A 10,588-nucleotide genomic window follows, 5' to 3' on the forward strand; every position below is an offset into this window, starting at 1 on the left:
AGTATGAGGAGTTGGAAAGGAGAAAAATTGTGAGCTATGTACCAAACTCATTAAGGAAGGAAGGGAAGGGACCTCGAAGTCTGCTGGCAACAGCTACCAGGATTTTGATTGGGTGGTAGATATGCATTGCATAAACCTCGAAGGAGTAGAGGTTATTGAGTAATTGAGGCAGGGGGACACCTGGAAGTGGAATGGAGAACAAAACCTTGAGCAGGGAGAATGAGTAAAGGTGCAGCCAGTACTGGAAAGGGTGCCCAGGGAGCTGTGTTTATTAGAGGAAGTCAGGTTTCAGTAATGGCTAGAAGATGGGGGTCAGAGCCAAGATGGCAGCTGGAAAATAGGGACTTACTTAAGTTCTCCCCCAAATCCCTCCAAACACCTGTAAAAAATGGCTCTGAACAAATTCTAGAGCTACAGAACTCATGAAATAACAAAGGGAAGCAAGTTTCCAGCCCAGGACTGCCTGGATGGTCGCTGGGAAGGGTCTATCACACCGTGCTGGGAGCAGAACACAGCCCAGCAAGGACCATGCCAGGAATGACCAAGCAGGGAATAAATTGGGTGGAGCAGACCTTAGAGCCATGAATCACTGAGCTACAGCAGTTACCAGACTTCTCAACCCACAAACGTCAAAGACAACTTAGCAGGTCAGTGGGAAAACTGCCGGATATGAAAGAGAGAAGTGTCTGGCTCCAGCCCCAAGGTGGAGGTGGTGCAGCAGCAGCAGCAGGAAGCTCCTGTGGCTTCTTCCAGAGCTCCAGCTGTGGCTTCTTCCAGCCCCAGGCCTACTCCTACCTGGTGGAAGGAGTAGAGTGGGAGGGCAGAGAGCATTTTGCTAGCACAAAGGCAGGGTTCTTTTGCTTTGCCTTGCTTGGATCTGGGTCACGGTCCTGGTTTGCAGTTCTTGGAGGAGAAGGAGTGCTGGCGTGGCAGAACTTGCTATGTAGAAGTAGCTCTGAAAACAGCAGTGCAAGACCTCTGAAGCTTGGGACAAAGCATTCACCACTGTGGAGGCAGTCATGCCCTGACAAAAAGCTCAAGGGTCAAGTAGTTGGCTGGGAACATGAATAAGCAGCACAAAAGGACTCAGACTATAGAATCTTTTTTTGGTGACAAAGAAAATCAAAACATACAGCCTGAAGAAGTCAACAAAGTCAAAGAGCCCACATCAAAAACCTCCAAGAAAAATTTGGATTGGTTTCAAGCCATGGAAAAGCTCAAAAAGGATTTGGAAAAGCGAGTTAGACAAATAGAGGAAAAATTGGGAAGAGAAATGAGAGTGATGCAAGAAAATCATGAAAAACAAGTCAATGACTTGCTAAAGGGACCCAAAAAATACTGAAGAAAATAACACCTTAAAAAAATAGACTAACCCAAATGGCGAAAGAGCTCCAAAAAGCCAATGAGGAGAAGAATGCCTTAAAAGGCAGAATTAGCCAAATGGAAAAGGAGGTCCAAAAGGCCACTGAAGAAAATACTACCTTAAAAATTAGATTGGAGCAAGTGGAAGCTAGTGACTTTATGAGAAATCAAGAAATTATAAAACAGAACCAAAGGAATGAAAAAATGGAAGACAATGTGAAATGTCTCATTGGAAAAACCACTGACCTGGAAAATCGATCCAGGAGAGATAATTTAAAAATTATTGCACTACCTGAAAGCCATGATCAAAGAAAGAGCCTAGACATCATCTTTCAAGAAATTATCAAGGAAAACTGCCCTGATATTCTAGAGCCAGAGGGCAAAATAGAAATTGAAAGAATCCACCAATCACCTCTTGAAAAAGATCCCCAAAAGAAAACTCCTAGGAATATTGTCACCAAATTCCAGAGCTCCCAGATCAAGGAGAAAATATTGCAAGCAGCCAGAAAGAAACAATTTGAGTATTGTGGAAACACAATCAGGATAATACAAGATCTAGCAGCTTCTACATTAAGGGATCAAAGGGCTTGGAATATGATATTCTGGAGGCTAAAGGAGATAGGATTAAAACCAAGAATCATCTACCCAGCAAAATTGAGTATAATACTCTAGAGCAAAATAAGGATTTTCAATAAAATAGAGGAGTTTCAAGCATTCTTGAAAAAGAAAAGATGAGAGCTGAATAGAAAATTTGACTTTCAAATACAAGAATCAAGAGAAGCATAAAAAGGTAAACAGGAAAGAGAAATCGTAAAGGATTTACTAAAGTTGAACTGTTTTGTTTACATTCGTAACTCATGGAACCCTGCTCAGTATTAGGATAGTTAAAGGGAATATACATATATATATATAGACAAAGGGCACAGGGTGAGCAGAATATAAAGGGATGATATCTAAAAATAAATAAATACAATCTAGAGGTGAGAGAGCAATTTATTGGGAGGAGAAAGGGAGATATAGAATGGAGAAAATTATCTCACATAAAATTGGCAAGAAAAAGCAGTCCTATTGGAAGGGAAGAGAGGGCAGGTGAATGGGAATGAGTGAATCTTGCCCTCATCAGATTTGACTTAAGGAAAGAATAACATACACACTCAATTGGGTATCTTACCCTACAGGAAAGTAGGGAGGAAGGGGATAAGAGAGGGGGGATGATAGAAGGGAGGGCAGATCAGGGGAGGAGGTAATCAAAAGCAAACACTTTTGAAAAGGGACAGGGTCAAGGGAGAAAACTGAATAAAGGGGGACAGTAGAGGTCGAAGGGAAATAGAGTTAGTCTTTTATAACATGACTGTTATGGAAGTGTTTTGCATAATGATACATATGTGGCCTATGTTGAATTGCTTGCCTTCTCAAGGAAGGTGGGTGAGAAGGGAAGAAGGGAGAGAATTTGGAACTCAAAGTTCTAAAAACAAATGCTCAAAAAAAGTTGTTTTTGCATGCAACTGGGAAATAAGATATACAGGTGATGGGGTATAAAAATCTATCTTGCCCTACAAGAAAGTAAGGGGATGGGAGGGAGTGGGGTGACAGAAGGGAGGGTAGACTGGGGAAAGGGGCAATCAGAATATATGCTATCCTCGGGTGGGGGGGAGGGTAAAAATGAGGAGAAAATTTGTAACTCAAATTTTATGGAAATCAATGTTGAAAACTAAAAATAAAAAAATATTAAATTTTTAGAAATAGCTAGAAGATGGAAAGAGTAGGAGAGGAAAAGATTTAGGAGCAAGAGAAGTGTGTTGCCTGTGGAATAAGCATTCCAGTGATGTTTGGTTGGAACTTTGGGGTGGGAATGTTGAGGGGGGATGCAAATAAGGAATTGGGTGGTGGGAGATTGTGAATGGGGTTTGGATGATGATTTGTGGGGGTTCAGAATCACTGGAATATGTAGCGTATGAGCAGGTGAGAGAATGTTCTTCATTGAATGGAAGGCAGAACCTTCTCAGAGGAAGCTGGGGATCAAGCTGGAGAAAAGTGGAGCATGAAATGGAAGGCAGATGGTAAGATGGGAGGAGGCTCTATTTAATTACTTCTCTGTGCTCCACAGGCTGAAGGTTAGGCAAGAAATAGAAGTAGAACCTGCACAATAGAAGATGGAAGTCCTACTCCCCACCCTGCTTCCTCTTCCCTCAGGGAACAGAGGCAGGTGATGGATGGCCTAAGGTAAAAGGAAAAATCGTTTCTCTTTGCTTTGGGAGTTCTCCAAAGCCTGGTTGGGAGATCAGGATGGGAAATGGAAGTTGCTTGTGCTAGCATAGATGGAAATCACTCTTCTGGCCTCTAGCAGCTTTCTCTCAGCAAACACAACAGGAAATAGAAGGCACATGATCAGAGGAATGGCTAGCTTCTCTTCTCTAAGACTGGAAACTAGGCAGGTACAGAAGGCAGTAGAAGCTCGAAAAGATGGAAGAAAGAAGTGGAAAGGAAACTCACAGTTTTGTAGAACAGGTACAAAACCTTACCCCAGAAAATAATTCCTTGAAAATTAGAATGGACCAAAGAGAAGCCAATGATTCCATAAAAATATTCCATAAAATATTCCCAAAAAATTCCATTAAAATATTAAAACAAAGTCAAAAGTCTGAAAAAATAGAAGAAAGTAATGTATTTCATTTTAAATAATAGACCTTAAAAACAGGAGAAGGAGAAAAAAGCACCAGAATCATTAAACTTAGCTGAAAGGCACAACTGCCTCTCCTAACCCCTGTGCCTCCCCGCCAAGCCTGGATACCATATTTAAATAAAGCATATATGAAAACTACCCAGCTATATTAGAACCAGAGGGCAAAGTGAAAATAGGGAGGTTTTACTGGTCACCTCATTAAAGACATTAAAGACACCTCATTAAAGACACCCTAAAATGAAAATTCCTAGGAAAATCAAAAGCTTCCAGATCAAAGAAAAATAGTACAGTCTACTAGAAAGAGTACTGAAGAGCTGCACTAAGGATCATGCAAGATTTGGTAGCTATTATGTTAAAGAAGAAGAGAGCTTAGAATATGATCTTCAAAAGGTAAAAAAATACAGGCTTACAACCAAGAATAACTTACTTAGCAAAAACTGAATATAATCCTATTGGGGAAAAATGGAACTTTAATTAAGTTGAAAACGTCCATGCATTCCTAATGATACACAAAACTTAGGAGAAACTTTAACCTGCAAACACAAGTCAAGAAAACATAAAAGAGGCAAATGCATTTTAGTAACTAAAAAAGAATATATAGGGATGAAGAGTTTAAGACCTAATAGGGGAAGAAGAAGCAAATATCCCTTGGGGACCCTGATAGAGATAAAAAAAAATACACAAAACCTGTTTGAAGATCTTTTTCTTTTTAGTAGATGTTACCCCACATTTATCCCTCATATACAGCAACTGTTACATAATCTCATGTTTTCTTGACTGTGTATATTGGTACCCTATCTCTTTTTTTAATGAATATTTTTCCACTTACATGTAAAAACAATTTTTTACATTTGTTTTTTTTAAATTAGTTCCATAATTCTGTCCCTGTCCCCTCCCTCCTCCCTGAGAAGAAGCACAAGCAATTTGATATAGATTGTACATGTGCAGTCATGCAAAACATATTAGTCATGTTGTGAAAAAACAGACCAAAAAAGCCCCATAAAAAAATAAAGTAAAAGATATTTTGCTTCAATCTGTATCCACACTCTATCAGTTCTTTCTCTGGAGGTGGTTAGCATTTTTCATCATAAGTCCTTTGAAATTGTCTTGGATTTGTCTCTGACAAAGTCTTCATTTCTAAAATATATAGAGAACTAAGTCAAATTTATAAGACTATAAGTCATTCCCCAATTCATAAATGGTCAAAGGACAAGAGCAGGCAGTTTTCAGATGAAGAAATTAAAGCTATCTATAGTTATATGAAAAAATGTTCTAAATCACTATTCATTAGAGAAATGCAAATTAAAACAACTCTGAGGCACCACATCACACCTATCAGATTGACTGACATGACAAAACAGGAAAATGATAAATGTTGGAGAAGATGTGGGAAAATTGGAACATAATGCATTGTTGGTGGAGTTGTAAACTGATACAACCATTCTGGAGAGCAATTTGGAACTATACCCAAACGTCTATAAAACTGTGCAGCAATACCACTACTAGGTCTGTATCCCAAAGAGATCATAGAAAAGAAAAAAAGACCCACATGTACAAAAGCAGCTCTTTTTGTGGTGGACAAGAATTGAAAATTGGGGGGATGCCCATCAATTGGGGAATGACTGAACAAGTTGTGGTACATGAATGAAATGGAATACTATTGTTCCATAAGAAATGGTGAGCAAACAGCACATTTCAGAAAAACCTGGAAAGACTTACATGAACTGATGCTGAGTAAAGTGAGCAGAACCAGGAGAACATTGTACACAGTAACAGCAACATTGTATAAGGACTGACTTTGTTAGACCAACTTTGATAGACTTAGCTCTTCTCAGCAATGCAAGGTTCTAAGACAATTCCAAAAGACTTCTGATGGAAAACGCTATCCACATCCAGAGAAAGAACTATAGAGTCTGAATGCAAATCAAAGCATACTACTTTCTCTTTTGTTTTTTCTTTTTTGTGGTTTTTCCTTTTTGCTCTTTTTTTTCTTTCATAACATGACTAATGTAGAAATATGTCTAATACTATTGTACATGTATAGCCATATCCAATTGCATGCTGTCTTGGGAAGGGACGAGGGGAAGGAGGGAGAAAAAATTTAGAACTCAAAATCTTATAAAAGTGAATGTTGAAAACAAAAATAAATTAATTAATTAAAAAAGAAATTGTCTTGGATAATTTTATTGCTGAGAATAGCTTTCATTCACAGTTGATCATTGTACGATATTGCTGTTAGTGTCTACCATGTTCTCCTGGTTCTTGCAGTGTATATTTTTAACCAGGAAACTGTAGATTTTGTTCATGACATTTCTGGATGTGGTAAATATGGAGTTTCTTTTAGGGTTTGCTTTATGTATTCTATCTCTATTTTGTCCACTACTTTTAATTAGTTCTGTACAGTTTTCCTTTTGATTTCTTTTTTTTTTTAAGTCTTCTGTGAATTCATTATTTTACAGCAGACTGCCAAGCACAGATCATCATAACTGCCAAACAGTCAGCTGTGCAAAATAGTATATATATATATATTGCTTAAGTACAAATAGGAGACATAATTTTTTAAAAATAAATACTTAAACACAAATTTATCACAACAAACACAAAAGATCATTTAAACTAGATAGTCTAAATTGATCTGCCTCCTTAGACACACCGTAACTGTTATTTTCCCCCAAACCGATAGAATCTATATATTGAATCATCATCAGTTCCACTGTGTGAATAATGGAACACAATAAATGAGTTCTTTTTTCTAAGAGCTTTTTCTGGCTCCCCTGTGAACATGACCTGGCCTGGATAAAAAGACAACAGGAATTTCTTGAATGTCAGTGGTCCAAAATGCTAAATATAGTTAAGTATTCTACATGATCTATATTCACTGGTTCCTTTTTTTAGTTAGGTTGTACTTAGATTATTTTCTTCAATTCATCATACAGGACAAGCACAAAAGCTCTACCCATGCCTCTAAGGACATTGGACCAAGCACCCTTGAAGAAAGTTTTGCCATCCTCATCTTTAGCAATCTTTTTCCAGCAGTCAATTGTCCCAGTATACATGATATCAGCTCCTTTGCACCCAGACTACATCATCATTTGCTGCTTTACTGTATCGAAAGGATAGGAGACCACACTGGCTAAAGCAGTCACTGATTGAGCAATCTCTAGCTTATCACAATATGAGTGTTCTTGGGATCTGGGAGCATGCCTTTGGCTGTATCATAGATTCCAAAGTAAGCTGCTCTATAGATAATGATACTCTGCACTGAGATACTGAAACCTTGATATAAGCCATGAATTCCATCAGACTTGGTGATTTTCACAAGGCAGTCTCCCAAGCCTTTGAATTCTCTCTCAGTGCTAGATTTCCCAACATCAGCTGCAAAGCGGGTTCTCGAAAAATCCAAGGAGTAGACAAAGCAGTGAGAAATGGCACCAGCTGCACCACCAGAGGCAAGATTGCCAGGAAAATACCTCCAAAATTGTGTGTGCTTGTCCGGTCCTCCCCAAAACACCTGCTTATACTTACCCTTAAAGGCAAAGTTGAGGGCCCAGGTGGGGAAATATTTGATGACATTTACTAAGTTACCCCTCCAGAAGGAATGCATCTCTTGTTTCTTTGGAATTTAGACTATACAATCCACTATGCCTTTGTACTGCTTATCTGCAGCAATTTGTTTACTTGAATGCTGAACCTGCAATAGTAGCTTAATTCTCTTGATGGGGGCCACTGCAGTCTTAGAAATAGAGCTGTGGTGACACAGTCCAGGAAGTATCTGGCAAAGGAGATGACCTGTTCCATCATGGTTACAGAGTGGGAAGGTGTTGGAGTTGGAGAAAGAAAGTTGGTGAGAGAGTGGTGAAAGCTGGGGAACTCAATGCTGCTTGCACAGCCCCTTGCTACCACCCTTTTGATTTCTTAAAATATAGTATCCAAGGTTTTTGTTTGGTAATCATTTTCAGGAAGACCAATGATTTTTTTTTTTAAAGACTGAGTCTCCCTATCTCATCCACTCACTCACCCAGGAAATTCAAGAGACCCTCATAGGCCCAAACCTGCTGCTAATTGTCACAGAAGCTTTGACCTGCTCCAGTATCTGATCTGAGTCAGTTCATCCCTTCGTAGGCAGCCTGATGGGTTTAGGGGTTTACCACATCACTGTGGGACTTATTGCAGACACCCAAACAGCTTTAGCCCTACTGAAGCTTGGAACTCCCAAACTCAACTGATTAACCAGTCCCAGTCTCCTCAATAGCAGGAGTTACAGGTGTGCATCACTGTGCCCTGCTCCATGATTCTTAAATTATCTTTTCTTTTCCTGTTTTCCAGGTTTTATTAGCAGATACTTCATATGCTCTAATTTCTCAGTCTTTTGATTTTACTCTAATTCAGGGCTGTCCAACCTTAGGTTTTTATTGAACAATAGACAATATATTTTGATTTGCCATTTTAGTGAGGGTTCTGCAGTAGCTCGGCTTTGTTTAAAAATCTCACTGCGGGCCGCACTTTGGATAGCCCTGTTCTAATTTCTTGCCTCATTGAATCATTGAGTTCTGTTTGTTTTTTTAGGTTGTCCTTACTTGGGTAAGATTTTACACTATCTGTCCTAATCTGTTTATTCTCTTTCCAAATATTCTAATTTCATTATTTATCTCTTATGACCACTCTATTACCATTGTTGTTGTTGTAGTTGAGATAGTAAAGGTGGTAATGTGAAAGGTTCCAGCCAAAACGAGATCCATCATAAAGACTTTTCTTAGGAATGATGGAGAGCTCCAGAGGACACAAAGATTAATCATGAAAAAAGAAAAAACTCCGAATAACCCCTCCACTCTATCCAGGACCCTACCAGAAGCCAAAGTGATCTCTGGTTGGATCCTGCTGGGACAGGGAGCCTAGACTAGGGAAGAAATCAAAATCCCTGGGTTTCCCAGTGAATTACAGGACCGGAGTCAGGGCCACAGTGAGAAAAAGCTGAGGGGTATTACATATTCAGAGCATACCAGGAGGCAAACTCAGTGCCTGTGAACTGGTCTTTCCCTAGGAATTTTGAAAGCCTGAAACTCAAGACAATGAACAGGCCAAAAACCTGTATGAACTACAAGGCTCCGGTCCCCTGAGAAGCAAGCCAGGGTGTTGCCACCTTTACTATCTCAACTTTTGCCTTCTCTCAACATCCTGGTTTCCTCATTTTACAACCTCCTCAACTCTCATGACCTGTGTCTTCAGCAAAAGAGCCATTATGCCTTAAACCCCCAGCTGAAATAAATTTGCTAATTAGGAATTCCTAATTATATCCCTAGCAAGAATGAGGGTCAGACAACGGACGCACAGGTTGTGTGCTCATTCCATACGTGTTCAGAGGCCCCTAATATGTTGGACTAGTACTTTGCAGTACTTAAATGGAAAAGAATCACACAAGATTAGGTGACATAAAAGAATAGATATCAACAAAAATACTTTAAAAGGTCACACAGGACTAGAAGACATGGATCTGTTGCATGCTGCAACATCAAAGAGAGTACTCCATATCAGTGACATTACAGACCCTTTGAAATATTGAAGTCATTTCAAAATTCATTATCAGTAGACATAAATACTAAACAGCAAATTATTTTGTTTCCATAAATAATTGCACTTTATTTCACCTTCAAGAAATAAATGAAATGCTGGATTTTCTAAGACACCACATTAGAGTTTTACTAACTATGAAAAAAATTAAAAACAATTTTGAAAAAGAAACAATTGATTGTTATTGCAAGAAAATTAAGGGAAATAAAATAAAGTGCATTTTGATGTAGAACTTTGATACCGTTTAATAGGCTTGCCTCCATTTATTCCATTTAAAGTTATTTCATTCTGAACAGTAGAGGGCGCTTAAGTACATAATGAAAATCAACTAGCGAACCATTAAAAAAAAAAATTCCCATAGGATAATATTAAAGCTGCAGGAATCTTATAGAGGATCTACTCCAAATCCTTCATTTGAGAAACTGAGGTCCAAAGAGGTGAGGGGACTGTCTTTATCGCTAGGATTTTAAAGTCTCTCCCAGTGTTATTTTATGGTAATATAAATACTGCGTGCAAAGTCACTTTGTTAATTGCCAAAGGATACAGAGACACAGAACCCAGGAAATACACAGTGTAATTGATGAGGCTAGGATACTTGTAACCAAACTGAGAAATGTAGGGATACATTTGCACCACTTGGAGATCTTGGGTCCCAATTAAAATTACCACCACCACCACCACCACGAGCACTACCTCCTCCTTCAATTGCTTACATTTTTATTTGATTCATAACTCTTCATAGGGCTCTTTGCCTGCCCAAATACCCAGACTAATTATAATATCATACCCAGGCCTAACTCCTCCTCCTCCTTTGCCCTGGATCCAAAATGATTCCTATATTTTCCCCTTTTCTCCATTCCCAAATCAAAATCCCTAGTCATTCAGTACCACTCAGCTCAGCTAGGAGGAAAGCAATGTGATTCAGAAGACAGTATGAACAGAGAATGGCTGATCTCGGAATCAGAAAAGCTGGCT

At 38.9% G+C, this 10,588-nt stretch overlaps 1 pseudogene; it reads right to left on the minus strand.

Annotated features, from left to right (window-relative positions):
• Nucleotides 1-6,951: 6,951 nt before the first annotated feature.
• LOC118838410 lies at nt 6,952-7,846 on the minus strand (annotated as a pseudogene).
• Between the last annotated feature and the right edge of the window lie 2,742 nt (nt 7,847-10,588).

Source organism: Trichosurus vulpecula, chromosome 2 (genome assembly GCF_011100635.1).
Source record: "Trichosurus vulpecula isolate mTriVul1 chromosome 2, mTriVul1.pri, whole genome shotgun sequence".
Classification (NCBI taxonomy): domain Eukaryota; kingdom Metazoa; phylum Chordata; class Mammalia; order Diprotodontia; family Phalangeridae; genus Trichosurus; species Trichosurus vulpecula.